We start from the raw sequence: 16782 nt of genomic DNA, 5'->3' as shown, positions 1-16782 counted from the left end.
TGCAAAAAATAAAGGGGTTGGGATTATATCTCAGTGGTAAAGCGTTTGCCTAGCATACGCAAGGCTGTGGGTTCAATCCTCAGCACCACAAAAATGAAGAAATAAATAAATTTAATGTTACTTTTTAATATGAAATAACTGAGTTCTTGCAAGAAGCTTACTTTCAACCACATGTATAGGAAAATTGCCAATTATAAAATATGAATTTAATTATAATAAAATTTATACTAAAATATAATTAAATTCACATTATATTAAATGAAGACTGGTATTAATTGATGCATTTCGATGTTTTTAATATTATCTAAAAGGCTCTCCAAAGGCACAATATTATTTATTAATGATTTATCTCACTATTAATCTCTACCTATAGCCTTACTAAATACAAATGCTGAAATTAAAATGACAAAATTAAGGTACTTTTATTATAATTCAAAAGATAGTTGTACCACATGGGCACAAACTCATTTTGATTATTTTTAATTAATTTTAATTGGTGCATATGATTATACATAATAAAGGGATCTATCATAACATATTCATTCATTCAAACACATGACATAATTTAATCAATTGGATTCTTTTTTGTATATAAATTTAATTTAAATTTGGACAGCTAGCCTGATTTATATATTTCCTGTTATAAAATATTGATTAATATGATATTTTAATTTGCTTATTTATTATTTATTTATTAATATGAAATTTTCCCCCTCTGCTCTACATTGATTTCATCAAATAAGGAGGAGCTGTAAAACAAATCCTTAGGTCTAACTTTGAGGAACCATGGAAGTCAGCAGGGACAACTGGGGTGGAACGTTACTAACTGCCTAAATTTAGACTAGTTGCCAAACTTCTATTACTCAGTTTCCTAATCTACAAAATAGGAGTAATGGTAGTTTCTCTTTCAGAAGATTTTTTGTGAGGAAAAAATAATTTCATAAATCAATTATGTGTAAAGTTCTTAGAACAGTTAACACAGACTTAATACTAGTTGCTTTTGTAATTTAATAAAATTTTTAACCACTTTTAGTCTTTTCCATTGGGTTACACTTCAAACTCAACAAATCTAAAAGGGCATCACTCCCCTGTGGCACACACCTGAAATCCCAGCTACTCAGTAGACTGGAGCAGGATTTCAAGTTCAAGGCCAGCTTCTACATTTAGGGAGATCCTGTATCAAAATAAATATTTTGTATTACTACAAAGTATAACACAAATATTTACATTTAACAAATTCATTAAATAAGCAAAAAAAGGGAGGGGGGCGACTGTAGATATAGCTCAGTATTATAGCACTTCTGGATTCAATACCTAGTACTGCAAAAAAATAAATAAATAAATAAATAAAAATGTAAATCTAAAAAGTCATTGTTCACCTCTCCTTCAAGGAAGTATCCCCTCCCAACTTCCTCAGAAATAAAACTGGGGGCAGTGCTGTCACTATTTCATAACCACAATAGTGTCACCAATACGTTTGATTCCTCTTGTTCTTCATTCACTAGTCCATGCTGTCACCAAAGCCCCTTGATTCTTCCTTCAAAGCAGTCACCTTTATGACTTACTCTTCCTCCCAATTTCCACTTTTCAATGGAGACCCCTGTTACCTCAAACCTCTGTACCACCACAGCCTTCTAGGTAACACACCACCCCCACCACTCTTGAAACCTCTACTGCAGAAATGCCACCTCAAAACAGAGATGTAAGCGGTGACTTGTTGAAACACGGTTCCCATGGGCTCAATCTACCTTGAGCCCGGCATTCAGAACTCACTACCATCTTTCTCCAAACTATCTTCCAACTCTAACCCTCAGGGCTTCTCAGTCAATTTCCATGAATCGGCCGCTCCTGCACTACATGTCACATTAGCTTCAGCTCCAAGAAACACAACATTGCAAAAGGTTGCCTCAGTCAACGGAGGCATGGCATGGACAGGCATGTGTAGGAGATGTCCCTGCTTATGTGTATTGGGAATGCAGAGAGCAGGGCATAATCTCAGTTGCCACTCTTCTTTGCCTCGCAAAGAGGGCTGTCAATTATTACAATATCCGAAACATACACTGAAAAATAACTTGTTTACCAGAAACACAAATTCAACTAGCCTATTTTGTCACTTGGTCGTACTTATTTTGTTTTTTGTGTTTGTTAAATCTAGCAACCGCACTTCACAGACACTAAGGATCTCCATTATACAATATCTTCAACATCCTAACAAGGGATCAGAATGCCTGTGCCTCCAGGGGTCAAGTGAGCAGGGCAGTGTGTGCATAGGACCTGTGTAGGATAGTATATGTTGACTAACACTGGTCTCCAGTGCTGGGAAACACCCCAGAAAGCAGAGGAGACTGCTGCAAAGAGATGTGTGCTTCATCTAGATCAAGTAGCTTCTATGCACCTCCACCTATTATAGAAATACAGTAGAATATGGTAGAACTATCTTCCCACACACACCAAAATCCCAAGTGTGAGACTTTTCTACTTAAAAACTTTTGAAATTCAATATTGGCAACTAATTTAATAATAAAACATTGTACTGGCAACCTTGTGTGAATGGATAAGGAAAACAATAGGTATACTGATTGTGTAAGTCAGAATTTTGTCATTGTGACTAGATAAAATAACTTAAAGACAGAGATTTATTTGGGTTCATGGTCTCCAAGGTTTCAGTCCGTGATTGGCTGGTTCCATTGATCTGGCCTGAGGTGAGGCAGAAGATCATGGCAGAAGGACACGGCATGGGAAAGCTGCTTAGCTACAGCAGTCATGAAACAGAGAAAAAGAGAGGGGGCCAGGAAAAAAAAAGGCCTTTCTAGGGCACCCACACAGTGACCTACTTCCTCCAGTTAGCTCCCCCTTACCACTTTCTATCACCTCCCAGTAATATCAGATTATTAACCCATCAATGAATTAATCCATTGATGAGGTCAGAGCCCTCAGAATCCATCCATATCCCAAAATCCTACCTTGAAATATTGCTGGATTGTTTTTAACACATGAGCCTTTGGGGGACATTCCAGATCCAAAGCATAATACAGATCACTCCAATCAATAGGCCTATAGGCCATCTGCTGCTGCCTCAGCTTTGCAGCACTTCTGGAGGTCAGTCCGCAACTGCAGAAGGGTGTCCTTTGCCCCATTCACAGTCTACCATTCCAGTGATTCAGCTGCAATTCTGCTCTTGACCTACTGACTCTACTAGGTCATTGGCATGTCTCTGTATGGGTGCCTTTCACTCTGTATGGGTGCCTTTTACTCCAATCAACTAGAGCATTTACTCCAATCAACTGGAGCATTAGAGGTCCAGACCCTTACATATCTCTCACTCTGATCACTGTTTTGGTTTCTCTTTCCACCATCTTTGGTTTTGTCACAGAGTTCTCTTACACATTGTCTCTGTAGTCATGCCTTCCTCTCTCTTGTCAGCAGATTTAGATCTCAGCTCAAGTGCAACTTAGGGACTCCTTTCCTGGCATTTATGAAGAGGTAAAATGCCACCACTATAAGATCCTACAATGGCCTACATCCAAAGTTGGTACTCAAAACCTTTTCTGGTACTATGCAGACATAAATGAATCAGATCAGAGCCACCATCAGAATGGATGCTGGAATAGGATCCTGGAGGCTTCATGATGGGTGAGGAATTAACCATGCTACTATACAGGTGGGAGAAATAGACCTGGGGGCCCTGAACACAAGGTTTGAGGGACCCCAGACACAGGGGAGATGATACTCTGGAGTTCAAGGAAACAGCTTTACTATTATATGTTGAGAGCCACAGCCAAAGGGGCCCCAGCAAACTTCCAGCTGCCAGCAAACTTCCAGCTGCTGGCTGATGATTGGCTCACAGCGGCCCCAGCAACATCTAGCTGATTGGCTCCTCGGCCCCAGCAACATCTAGCTGATTGGCTCCTCTGCGGTGATGCTCATTGGACTGTTTCCCTGCCCTTTCAGACCACGGAGCTGCTCATTGGGGGACTTTTTTGGCTCCGCCCATGTGACCCAGCCAATCGGCCTCAAGAGCAGGAGGATTGTGGGAGGTGGAGAGAAGCTTGTGTGGGAGAGAGAGGCTTGGGGAAAGCCGGTGGTGGCAGTTGAGGCTCTGAGGGTTTTTCCTGAGAGACTATTTTGTTTGTCGTGTGTGGTTCTAAAAATAAAGTTAGTTTCTTTTGACAAGTGGCTCCTGATTGTGCCCAGCCAGACTGCGGCATTTGGTGGCCCATACGGGGAGCGACTGAGGGTAAGTGAAACTGCTCGCCCCTGAGGGCAGGGCGAGAGGATGGGTAGCCATTTTAAGATTCCTCTTTTATTTTGCTTCACTTTTGTTTTAAGTTGCCTGTCCCTGGAGATGAGTGAGAGGGAAGAAAAACCGCTCACATCTGAGGAAAAACTATTTACGTCTGAGGAACAGATAGGGAGAAAGGATGGATGCACATGTCAGGAGGATAGAAAGGCTATAATGACTTTCTGTTGTTCCCTTTTTATTTCATTCTGTCTCGGTTTTGTTTGGCGTCATCTTGTTGGGTTGTATTACAGTAGAAATACGGGATCAGAAATTAGTAAAAAACAAACTGAAAGAGTGTTAAGTAAATTGTTAGAGGAAGGAGGCATCCCAGTAAAATCAAGAGCAGTCAGGGCATACGTTGATACAATACAAAAATGTAGCCCATGGCTTTTTAAGGAGGAGTTGTTAAATATATCACAATGGAACCATCATGGTGAAGATTTAAAAAGAATAGAAAAGAAAAGCCCAGGGACTCTGCCAGTTGGCACATTGCCATTGTGGACATTCGTATCTTGTTTGCTTAGTCCAAAGCCTTCAGTTCAGACAATGGTAGAGGAAGGAGAAGACATAATGATTCAAGTAAAAGAGAAGGTCTCTCAAGTTAGTCAGACAGAGAAAGAAAGTGTAAAACAGAAAAAGCCATCAGGGGGAAAGGTACAACAGGAGACTGCTACTAACACCTTTCTATCACCAGAGGGTGTAAGTGTCCAACCAACAGCACCACCTCTACAGGAGACTGCTACTAACACCTTTCTATCACCAGAGGGCGTAAGTGTCCAACCAACAGCGCCACCTCCATATGCTGGGAGGCCCCCAACCCCCGCAGTTGATAGTTGGGATCCTGAGACAAGATCTCAAATACTAACATGCCCTGTATTTGAGGCAGGAGGGCAGCGATTTTACCAAGTTTTAAATTTCAAAACAGTGAAGCAGCTAAAAGAGGCTGTAACAACCTATGGTCCTCAAGCACCCTTCACTGTAAGCTTGGTCGAATCCATTAACAACTTGAACATGACGCCAGCAGATTGGGCTAATATGTGTAAAGCTGTGCTAAATGGAGGACAATACCTGTTATGGAAGGTTGCCAATGAGGAATTTTGCAAGGAGACGGCTAGGCGAAATGCAGCAGCTGGTTATCCTCAGAGAAATCTAGATATGTTGTTAGGAAAGGGACCTTATGAGGATCAGCAGGAACAAATTGCATATGATCCTGGCGTATACGCACAAATTGCTGCAGATGCAATTAAGGCATGGAAGACTTTACAAGGACATGGAGGTTTACAAGGTCAATTATCTAAGGTAATACAAGGAGCTAATGAACCTTATGCTGAATTTGTAGATAGGCTTATTCAAACAGCTACCAGAGTTTTTGGGAATACAGAACAAGCAATGCCATTACTAAAACACCTGGCTTATGAGCAAGCGAATCGTTGGTGCAGAGATATCATTAGACCATGGAAACATGAAGATTTAAACACATATATTAAATTATGTAGGGACATTAATGAACAAGAGCAAGTCGTGGCAGCTGCAGTAAAACAGGCTTTAGATGCCAGAGACATTAATGAACAAGGGCAAATTGTGGCAGCTGCAGTAAAACAGGCTTTAGATGCCAGGCCAAGAACATGCTACAATTGTGAACAAACAGGACATTTTAAAAGGAATTGCCCCATTGGAGGAGGGTTTAACAAAACTAGGTATCAAAGGAGTAGAATACCAGGTATTTGCCCACGATGCCGTAGAGGGAGACATTGGGCTAATGAATGCCGTTCTCAAACCACCATAGAGGGTACTCCATTATCAAAAAACGAACAAGGACCAGGTGTTTATCCACGATATCGTGGAGAAAGGCATTGGGCTCCATTGCAAAAAAATGGACAGGGGGGCCCAATGCTCCGGGGCCCAAAACCACAAATATACGGAGCACTGGAGGAACCCAGCAACCCCATCAGGGTAGTGCCCAGGACACATTGTCCATCAGATCCCTCATCAGACAAACCAGAGGGAGCGCAGGGTTGGACATCTGCGCCTCCGCCAGAGCAGTACTAACTCCAGAGATGGGAGTTCAAATCATTCCCACAGGGGTGAAAGGACCTCTTCCCAAAGGAACAGTAGGCTTATTATTGGGACGCAGCTCTTCTACTCTAAAAGGACTTATGATAAGTCCTGGGGTAATTGATCCCGATTATGAAGGTGAAATAAAAATTATAGCCAGTTCTCCAAAGGGTATATCAGTAATTTCACCAGGAGATAGAATAGCACAGTTACTAATAATACCCAGCCTACATGATAAATTTTCCAGTCGTACTGTAGAAAGAGGTTCCAAGGGATTAGGCTCCACAGGTGTAGATTGGGCTATGCTTTCTTTAAATTTAGATTCTCGCCCCATGCTAAAACTAAATATTCAAGGACATGAATTTAATGGGCTACTGGATACAGGTGCAGACCTTAGCATCATCTCTCGTCAAGAATGGCCAAAACATTGGCCATTACAACAAGCCACTCAAACGCTTCGAGGCCTAGGAGTGGCGACTAATCCCCATAGAAGTGCAATGGTATTAGATTGGAAGGATCTTGAAGGATGTGAAGGAACTATACAGCCATATGTATTGGATCATCTTCCCGTAAATTTATGGGGACGAGATGTCCTAGATCAATTAGGTTTGACATTAACAAATAACATCAACCAAAATGCACCCACTATTATGACTAGACAAGGTTTTAGGAAAGGAAAAAGATTAGAAAAACAAGAACAAGGTATAGCAGCACCAATACAAATAGATCAAGGAACAGACAGACATGGGTTGGATTTTCAGAAAGGGCCACTGAGACAATAAAAATTACTTGGAAATCAGAAAGACCAGTATGGGTTCCTCAGTGGCCCCTGACTAAAGAAAAGATACAAGCAGCCCATGACCTGGTCAAACAACAATTAGCAGAAGGACATATACAACCTTCTGTATCTCCCCATAATACTCCCATTTTTGTCATCAAAAAGAAATCTGGTAAATGGAGATTATTGCAAGATTTAAGAGCCATTAATAATGAGATGGTTATTATGGGACCTGCTCAATCAGGGATTCCTCAGTTGTCTGCTTTGCCAAAAACCTGGTATGTTTTAGTTATAGATATTAAAGATTGTTTTTTTTCAATTCCAATTCATCCTGAGGATAGTCCACGTTTTGCATTTACTATCCCTGCACTGAATCATGAAGGTCCTGATCAGAGATATGAATGGAAAGTACTCCCTCAAGGGATGGCTAACAGCCCAACTATGTGTCAAATTTATGTTAACAAAGTAATCCAGCCACTTAGAAATCAAAATCCTGAACTACAAATATTTCACTATATGGATGATGTATTATTAGCACACAAAGATAAAAACACATTGCTAGAATGTTATGCCACACTTACAAACTTATTAAAAAATTATAATCTAGAGATAGCAATAGATAAAGTACAATTAAATTTTCCAATTAATTATTTAGGAGTTCTATTATCCTCAACCATGGTCCGTCCACCAAAAATTCAAATACGAGTAGATCAACTCAAATCACTTAATGACTTTCAAAAGTTATTAGGAGACATAAATTGGATAAGGCCTTATTTAGGTATACCAACAGGAGAGTTGGGACCTTTATTTGATATCCTAAAAGGTCCATCAGATCCAAATTCACCCCGAATGTTAACGCCTGAAGCAAGAAAGGCATTAAAAATCATTGAAACATATATGGAAAATATGCATTTGGATAGAATTGATATAAGTTTGCCTTTAGTATTTATTGTACTACCAACAAAAAATATTCCTACAGGAGTATTTTGGCAAGAAGGTCCATTATTATGGATACATTTATCTTATTCTCCTAACACTATTCTTACTAGGTATCCTGAGGCTGTAGGACAATTAATACTCAAAGGAATAAAAGCAGCAAAGGGAGTGTTTGGAATTTCTCCCAATAAAATTATTACTCCATATACTATGAATCAAATTGATGAGTTAGCTAATGAGTTAAATACTTGGGCAATAATCATGTGTAAATCTAATGTTTCATTTGATAACCACTTACCATCTAATCCTTTATTGTCTTTTTGGTCATTGCATCCTGTAATTTTTCCAAAAATGACAAGAAAAACACCTATCATGAATGCTCCAAATATATTCACTGATGGGTCAAATAATGGTACAGCAGCAGTAGTTACCCCTGATCAAACTTTTACATTTTTAGTACCCAAACAATCAGCTCAAAAGGTAGAGCTTAATGCAGTTTTACAAGCTTTTGTGATGTTTAAAGATTCTGTATTTAATTTATTTTCTGATAGTCAGTATGTAGTTAATGCTATAGTATCTCTTGAAGATGCTGGTAGGATTTCCCCTTCTTCTACTGTTTTCTCTTTGCTTTCCACTATACAAAGTCTAATCTGGGACAGAAAAGATCCATTCTTTATAGGACATATCAGGGCACATACAGGATTGCCTGGAGCCCTTAGTTTGGGCAATGATTTAGCAGATAAAACTACACATGACATACATATTTTCTCTACACTAGAAGAAGCTATAAATTTTCATAAAAAGTTCCATGTCAATGCTAATACTTTACAAAAGCATTTTAAAATAACTAAGGAACAAGCTAGACAAATAATAAAACAATGTCAAAATTGTGTGACCTTTTTACCACAAGTTAATCTTGGAGTCAATCCTAGAGGATTGATACCTAACCATATTTGGCAGATGGACGTCACACACTTGCCAGAATTTGGAAAATTAAAATATTTGCATGTTACAGTTGATACTTCTTCTGGATTTTTGATGGGCTCCCTTCATGCCGGAGAAAAAACTAAAGATGTTATAGCTCATTGCTTACAAAATTTTGCCACTGTGGGTGTTCCAAAACAGTTAAAAACAGATAATGCCCCTGGTTATACTTCTACCTCTTTTAAACAATTTTGCTCAACATTTGGCATTACTCATATAACAGGAATCCCATACAATCCACAGGGACAAGGCATAGTTGAAAGGGCTCATCAAACTATTAAAATGTACTTATTAAAGCAAAAAGAAGGAATTGGGAAGGGGTATATATTCCCCAAAGATAAACTTAAAATAACCCTTTTTACTCTAAACTTTTTAAATTTGGATTCATCAGGACTTAGTGCTGCGGAAAGGCATATGTGTCCAAAAAATGTACATAAGCCCAAGGTACTTTAGAAGGATATTCTAACAGGACAATGGAAAGGTCCTGACCCAGTAATTGTCTGGAGTCGGGGGTCTGTTTGTGTGTTTCCACAGGGAGAACAGCAGCCGATTTGGATTCCAGAGAGATTAACCAAGGTCCTGACCCAGTGATTGTCTGGAGTCGGGGGTCTGTTTATGTGTTTCCACAGGGAGAACAGCAGCCGATTTGGATTCCAGAAAGATTAACTAAAGCGATTTCTACAGACCAAAAAGAAGATGATTTGGCTCAAATCCATAACAACTGATATCCAAAACTCCAGTTTGGCTATTCTTACATCTGCAACAGAACCAGGATGCTTTTTTCAATATCTATTTTATTATTGCCCTTTGCCATATCATGAAGTTCTATTTTGTTTTTTGAGCTCATACAGACCTAGGTTAATGTTTTGCTGATCAGTTCTATTTTTTGACTATAGAGTTTTTAAGCATTGCAATGGAGATTTCACCTGTAAAAAGTTATAAGGCCTTTAGTATAATGTTATGTGTTGTATGTATTATATTATGTGTGCACACTTGTGTTTTGTGTTATATGTTTGAATGTACGTATGTCCATATATCATATATGATGTGCGCTCATGATAAAATGGATCCAAATATTTTTTTTTCACGTGATTTATATGGTTTAATTTAAATTGGGTAAACAACTGTTGAGGATTGTTTTAATATGTAAACAAAAAGGAAGGTTAACAGATCTGTTTGTTTACTTTTACCTTTCCTTTTCATTATATTTAATAATTCTCTTAAAGATAATGTAAATTGTTAAGAAAATTGTTTTCTTTTAGTGCCTTCTGTAGTGTTACATAATTTTTTCTTTAGCCATTATTGCCAGAATTCCTATCTTCATCCCAGTGCTGGTGAAGTGAAAGATAAAACCAATCTACAGCTTCTACAATAGCCATCACTGAACTGCTTGCAGAACTTGCCTGGACACATTGTGAGCTCACCTGTATGCATTGTGAACTATCTGTTGGTACAGCGAATTGTGGTAGTGCTGGAGTATTTTTGCTGATGGTGTCACCGGTGGTACAATTTTTCAAAGGAGCCCTCAATTGGCTTAATGTCATGGCACTTTGCATCCTCCTCTACTAGTGATGGTCTAAAATTTGGGGGCCAACAGAGGTGAGGCAAAGAACCTCACCCCCCCACAGGTGCAAAGGCCTATCCACAAGTATGGCTGTATGCTGGACCGGTAGTCAGTGACGGGTATGATCCAATTGCAGTGGTACCAACCTAAGACAGGAGGCTGACGCCTAGAGGTCAGTTCATCTGATGACGGGTAAGGACCATATGTTGAATTGGACTGCCTAACAGGCACGGTCCCTAAGCCACATGCTTGTTGTTTAAACAGAGAGGGGGAGATGTTGAGAGCCACAGCCAAAGGGGCCCCAGCAAACTTCCAGCTGCCAGCAAACTTCCAGCTGCTGGCTGATGATTGGCTCACAGCGGCCCCAGCAACATCTAGCTGATTGGCTCCTCGGCCCCAGCAACATCTAGCTGATTGGCTCCTCTGCGGTGATGCTCATTGGACTGTTTCCCTGCCCTTTCAGACCACGGAGCTGCTCATTGGGGGACTTTTTTGGCTCCGCCCATGTGACCCAGCCAATCGGCCTCAAGAGCAGGAGGATTGTGGGAGGTGGAGAGAAGCTTGTGTGGGAGAGAGAGGCTTGGGGAAAGCCGGTGGTGGCAGTTGAGGCTCTGAGGGTTTTTCCTGAGAGACTATTTTGTTTGTCGTGTGTGGTTCTAAAAATAAAGTTAGTTTCTTTTGACAAGTGGCTCCTGATTGTGCCCAGCCAGACTGCGGCATTTGGTGGCCTGTACGGAGATCGAACCCGCGACCTTGGCGTTATCAGCCAAGGCAATTATATAATACCCTTCTCCAAAACATGGAACAGCAATTTATTTTTTTTCCTCATGATTTTACAATCTGGACTAGTTTCAACTGGGTCATTTTTCTGATACACATAGTGTCTACAGAGGTAGGAATATCCAAGATTGCTCCTCCTGTGGAATACCTGCTGTCTCAACTGGAACAGAGGAACAGCAGGGACCTAGCTAGACATCACTCTCTCCACCTGGCCTCTGCCTATGGTTAGCTTAGCTTTCTCACAGCATGCATGGTGGTCACTGGACTTTTCACATGATGGTCATAAAAGGATGGAATCAGAAGCTACCCATCCTCTTAAGTCCTTAGCTAAGAAGTCCCGTAGCATCTTTTCAGTGCACTCTCATAGTCAAAGCAAGTCTCAAGGTCAGCCCAGATTAGGGGAAGGGAAAAACTGCAACAGCATTTGTCCATACAGAGGGAAGGAAAGGATGGTAGCCATCTGAGAAAACTACCTTAAGGTGGACTTAAGATGAAGCTACAGTCAACATGGACACATTTTAATATTTTAACCCCTGATACAGCAGAATTGCATCTGAATATCAGCTGAATATAGTCCAAGTATGCACCTCTCCATTAGGAGACTTAAAATTTCACATTTGATTGTGATTCATTATCCAAGATAAGCAGCATCATGATTACATTTGTACACTGATGTATGTGCTAAGGACTACCATAGAGCTTATCACACTTGATAAGCATTTGTTGAACAAATGAAAAATACCCTTTAAGAAGCAACATCCAAAATGTCACTAAACTGCTTCAGAGACTGAAATTCTTCTATTTTTGTGTGCTGAAAGTTTGGTGAAGGGTTTTTGAAGAGAAACCAACAGAAAGTTTAGAGTTGAAATTCTTACTGGTAGAAGAACTAGTTTTGCTTGAAGGCACTAGAATGCATATTTTGGCATGGGATGCCAAGTATCTGTGGGAGGCAGAGGGAGGGGGGAATCTAAAATGAGAAAGACTTAATACAATAAGTTTCCCCAACACCACCACCTCCCCTGTTTTAAAGATGTTCTTAGCACTCAGCACAGATTCACTACAACTGATAAAATCATCAATAAGAACAGCCACCCACTAAGAGTTGGTGGGGCAACCTCCCAGGAAGGCTTTCCTTAGGCAAAAACTAATACCTTCTTCCAGCTTGGAATGCTTAGCATGAGGTAAAAGTTGTATTTGGGAGGTAGTCCTAGGGTAAAGAAAAAAAAACAGGGAATCAGAAAAACTGGGTTTCCTTCTAGATTTGCCATGGTCTAATGAATAAGCTGAGTTAGACATTTCTTGCGCCAAACTGCCCCCAACATCTGTTGAAGGCTCAGCTAGCTTCAGATCTTGACCCCTCCTGATGCACTTAGTTAAGTCATGGCCTGCCTTGTAAGGGATATGACAATTCCCCCCTCCAGCTACTTTTTCCCCAGCAGTGGGGTGTCATCATTCTGCTGATCCAGACTTTCTGATCTGACCCTCTCTCAAGTGCTTTTACATCCACTCGCTGCCCAGACATTGTAGTGTTTGCCTCCAGGATGGTCTACCTCCCTACTCCATTCCAGGCCCATGGCCTCTCCTGAGTCCTATCACCAGATATACCCTGGTTTCTGCAATCCCTTATTTCAGACTCTCCTCACTTCACTGCTCCTGAAGATTTCTGATTTTCCTTATAACATGATAGCAGGCCTTGGTAGATACCCAGGAACCAGAGGTGGACTTAAGATGAAGCTAGTTGGTTAACATGCAGAGAAAAAGGAACACTTATACACTGCTGGTGGGATTGTGAATTAGTACAACCACTATGGATCAGTATGAAATTTCTTCAAAAGACTAGAAATGGAACTACCATGTGAGTCAGCTATACCACTCCTTGGTATTGATCAAAGAATTTAAGTCGGCATACTATAGCATTACATGCATACCCATCTTTATAGTAGTGCAATTCACAATATCTAAGTTACAGAATCAACCTAAGGGTCTGCCAACCAATCTCTCTCTCTCTCTCTCTCTCTCTCTCTCTCTCTCTCTCTCTCTCACACACACACACACACACACACACACACACACAATGGGAGTTTATTCAGCCATAAAGAAGAATAAAATTATGCCATTTGCAGGAAAATGGATGGAACTGGAGAATATTATGCTTAGTGAAATAAGGTAGATTCAGAAAGTCAAGGTCATATATTTTCTCTCATACATGGAAGCTACAGAGAAAAAGAATGGGGAGGGAACTCATGAAACCTGAAGAGACACCAGGAAAGTAGAAGATGGGGATCAGGGGAGGAAGAAAGAGAAGCAAAGGGGAGATAGGGGGAGTGAATTAGACCATGTCGTGCTACGTGTAGGTACAAATACACCACAATGAAACCGACTATTATGTATAATTATAATTCACCAACAGAAATGTTTCTAAAATAGAAAATCTACTAAAAAAGAGAGAGAGAAGAAATAGTATCTAAATACATAGTGCTCTGGGCAGGATCCTGGAATAGAAAATGGACATCAGTGCAGAAAATGGTGCTGTGTGAGTCTGGTCTGTAGTTTAGTTCACGGCACCGCGATTGTGTTGATTTCCTGGGCTGGGGAAATGTAAGATGTTAACTGGAGGGGAAACCGGGTAAGGGGTAGATGGGAACTCTACTACTTTCACAGCTTTTCTGTAAGTTTCAAATTAACTTAAAATAGAAAAGTTTGTTTTAATCACACACACACACACACAAAGATGAAGCTACTGACGTTTGAGCTCTGAGACCACTCACTTGCCTGGGCTTCTGTCCAAGGCCCAGATATAAGCAAACATTTCTTACCAGGTTACATATTTGTGTAAGACTTTTTAACCACAATTGGTTGTGACCTCTGACATTTTTTGCTCATTTCTGTTCCTCACACTTGACCTTGTGTTGAATGGTGGTTGGGTCTGTGGGTGTTTTATGATATACTGATAAGGGGAAATTTAGCTGGGGGTACATTTAGTTGGGGTTTAGTGGAATATGTCTATGTGGTTCATTTCAAGGTAAACACACATTGGTTGAAAGCAAATAGTGAGATTTAGGAATTATTTGCACTACACTCAGAATATTTTTTGGTGTGGGGGGAGCTGTAAGACATAAGAAGAAAAGATATATTATAAATGAAATTAATGAATAGGCTCTTGGGTCATTTCATCATTTGATGAGTAATTTGGCTCCTGTGGGCACATTGGAAACAATTTCAATTTCTTGTTGATTTGACACAAAATACTGACATCAACAAATTTAGCACAAAACCCATAACACACATTATAATGAGGGCACTGACAATAAATGGTTTCATGAGTGTCATTGAACAAATAGAATATTTGAGATTTATCAGCATACAAGAAAACTTGAAATCCCCTGAAATCTTACAACTCATTTATACAAGAAGCTGGATGGGGATTTCTTCAATGTTAGCAACAACCCTAAATCTTTACAGGATATTGTCAATAGCAAATTATCAAGTTGAAAGAAGCTTTAAAAAAAACTATCAATTAAAAAATATTTTTGATTCACTGTATTGAGGGAAAACAGTTATGTATCATCACTGTAGCAGATAGTACTCAGAATCCTGATCATGTGTAGATATTTTTAAAGAGCGTCTAGCCCACCCCCCAGAAGGGAGGGAAAGTTCCCCTGGAACGTGCTAGGTAATTACTTAAAATGTATTTTTTTTAATTCATTTTATGATATCTAACATTTTTTAAATGTTATCATTTGCTGAATTACATTCTCACTTCATGAAATATTCTCTTAATTTCTCATTTTATATTCATAAGTTTATATGAATTTTCTTAAAGAGGGACCCTGAAACGTGTAAGCATCAAGCCATATAAAACCTGATCCACCTTACAATAGGCAATAGCACTTCCTTTCTCCTAAAAAAAAATACAAATTTGTTCAGGGATTCACTTTCTTCTGTCTACCCTTAGGTTTCAAGAAAGATATCTCCAGCTCTGGTCTCATAGGATGCCTTTTCTTCTGTCAATGATTGCTTTAAGCAAACATGATATAATTCTGGTCAATGAATAGGAAGAAAAACCCAAAGGACTTGGGGAAAAGTTTACTTTTGTGGGGGGTGGGGTACCAGGGATTGAACTCAGGGTCACTTAACCACTGAGCCACATCGCAACCCTATTTTGTATTATATTTAGAGACAGGGTCTCACTGAGTTGTTTAGCTGAGGCTAGTTGTTTTGCTCACCATCCTCCTGCCTCAGCCTCCCACCGGGAGCCACTGGGAGCCACTGGGATTACAGGTGTGTACCACCATGACCAGCAAAAATTTACTTCTTTAAATAAGCTTTTTTTTTTTTTTAAAGTCAACCAAGGTGAGATGCCCTATCTTTGTCATCAGGACATTGTGTTTGGATGCATTTTCTGGAATTGTAGCAGCCACGTTGTGACTATGAGGAAAGTGAGCCTCAGTATAAGTCAACTAGCAAAGAAAGATAGAGGGAAAAAGGCTAACCCAGGCCCTGCACTCAGACTTTATATGAAGTCAGGATAGATTTTTTTCTCTTTATTAAGGCAAATTAAGTCAAATTTTCTATTACTTACAGCTCAAAACCTCTCAACTGATAAACTTACAACTTTTCACTGCCTCCAATAAGTCTCTTATGAATGATTGTTTTATGGGGTTAAAATAAAGAGACAATCAAAGTATAATTTTGCAAATCACCCAAAGAGGATTTTTTTCTTTCCTACTTCTTAGGGGGGGAAAATAATGAGAATAAATCTCTCATATGGAATGTATTCACTTTGTGTATTTTATGCAAAATATTTCTGGTGTATCTTATGGTGCATGTATTATGGTGTACACTGATGATGTGAACATTGCTACGTACATTAAAGTAGTGCATTAGCCAGATAGTGATTACTAATCTTGTTAGGCTCCAATTATTGAAATCTAGTTGCCCAGTTAAGATGGAAGCAGGCCTCTGTGTGATGTCAGTCTAATGGGGGGAGATGGTGGTGAGCCTGTACTCCAGAGGCTCTTGGAAGAGAAGTCTTAAACACTTTTTTAACTTAATCATGAAGATCCATGACAGCACATAAGATCCTCTGACACTAGGGGGCAGTGCTAGAGAGGTAGCTAGTAAGGCTCCAGGGCTAGCTCAAAGGCTGATAGGAACAAAGAAAACATGGTTCATGTATGTATACAGTGGAATATTACTCAGTCATAAAGAAATGAAATTCTGTTGTTTGTAGCAACATAAATAGAACTGGAGGAAGTCATGTTAAGTGAAATAAATCAGACTCAGACAAATACCACATGTTGTCACATATATACAGAAGCTAAAAGTTAATCTCATAGAAGTAGAAAGTATAATGTGGTTACCAGAGGCTGAGAGGGTAGAGAGGAGGAGTGATGGAGAGAG

This window comes from Marmota monax, unplaced genomic scaffold (assembly GCF_021218885.2).
Source record: "Marmota monax isolate L192 unplaced genomic scaffold, Marmota_monax_Labrador192_F-V1.1 WCK01_AAM20220418_F8-fsc00859, whole genome shotgun sequence".
Classification (NCBI taxonomy): Eukaryota; Metazoa; Chordata; class Mammalia; order Rodentia; family Sciuridae; genus Marmota; species Marmota monax.
The sequence above is the reverse complement of the archived record's forward strand: the minus strand, read 5'-3'. Positions refer to the sequence as shown.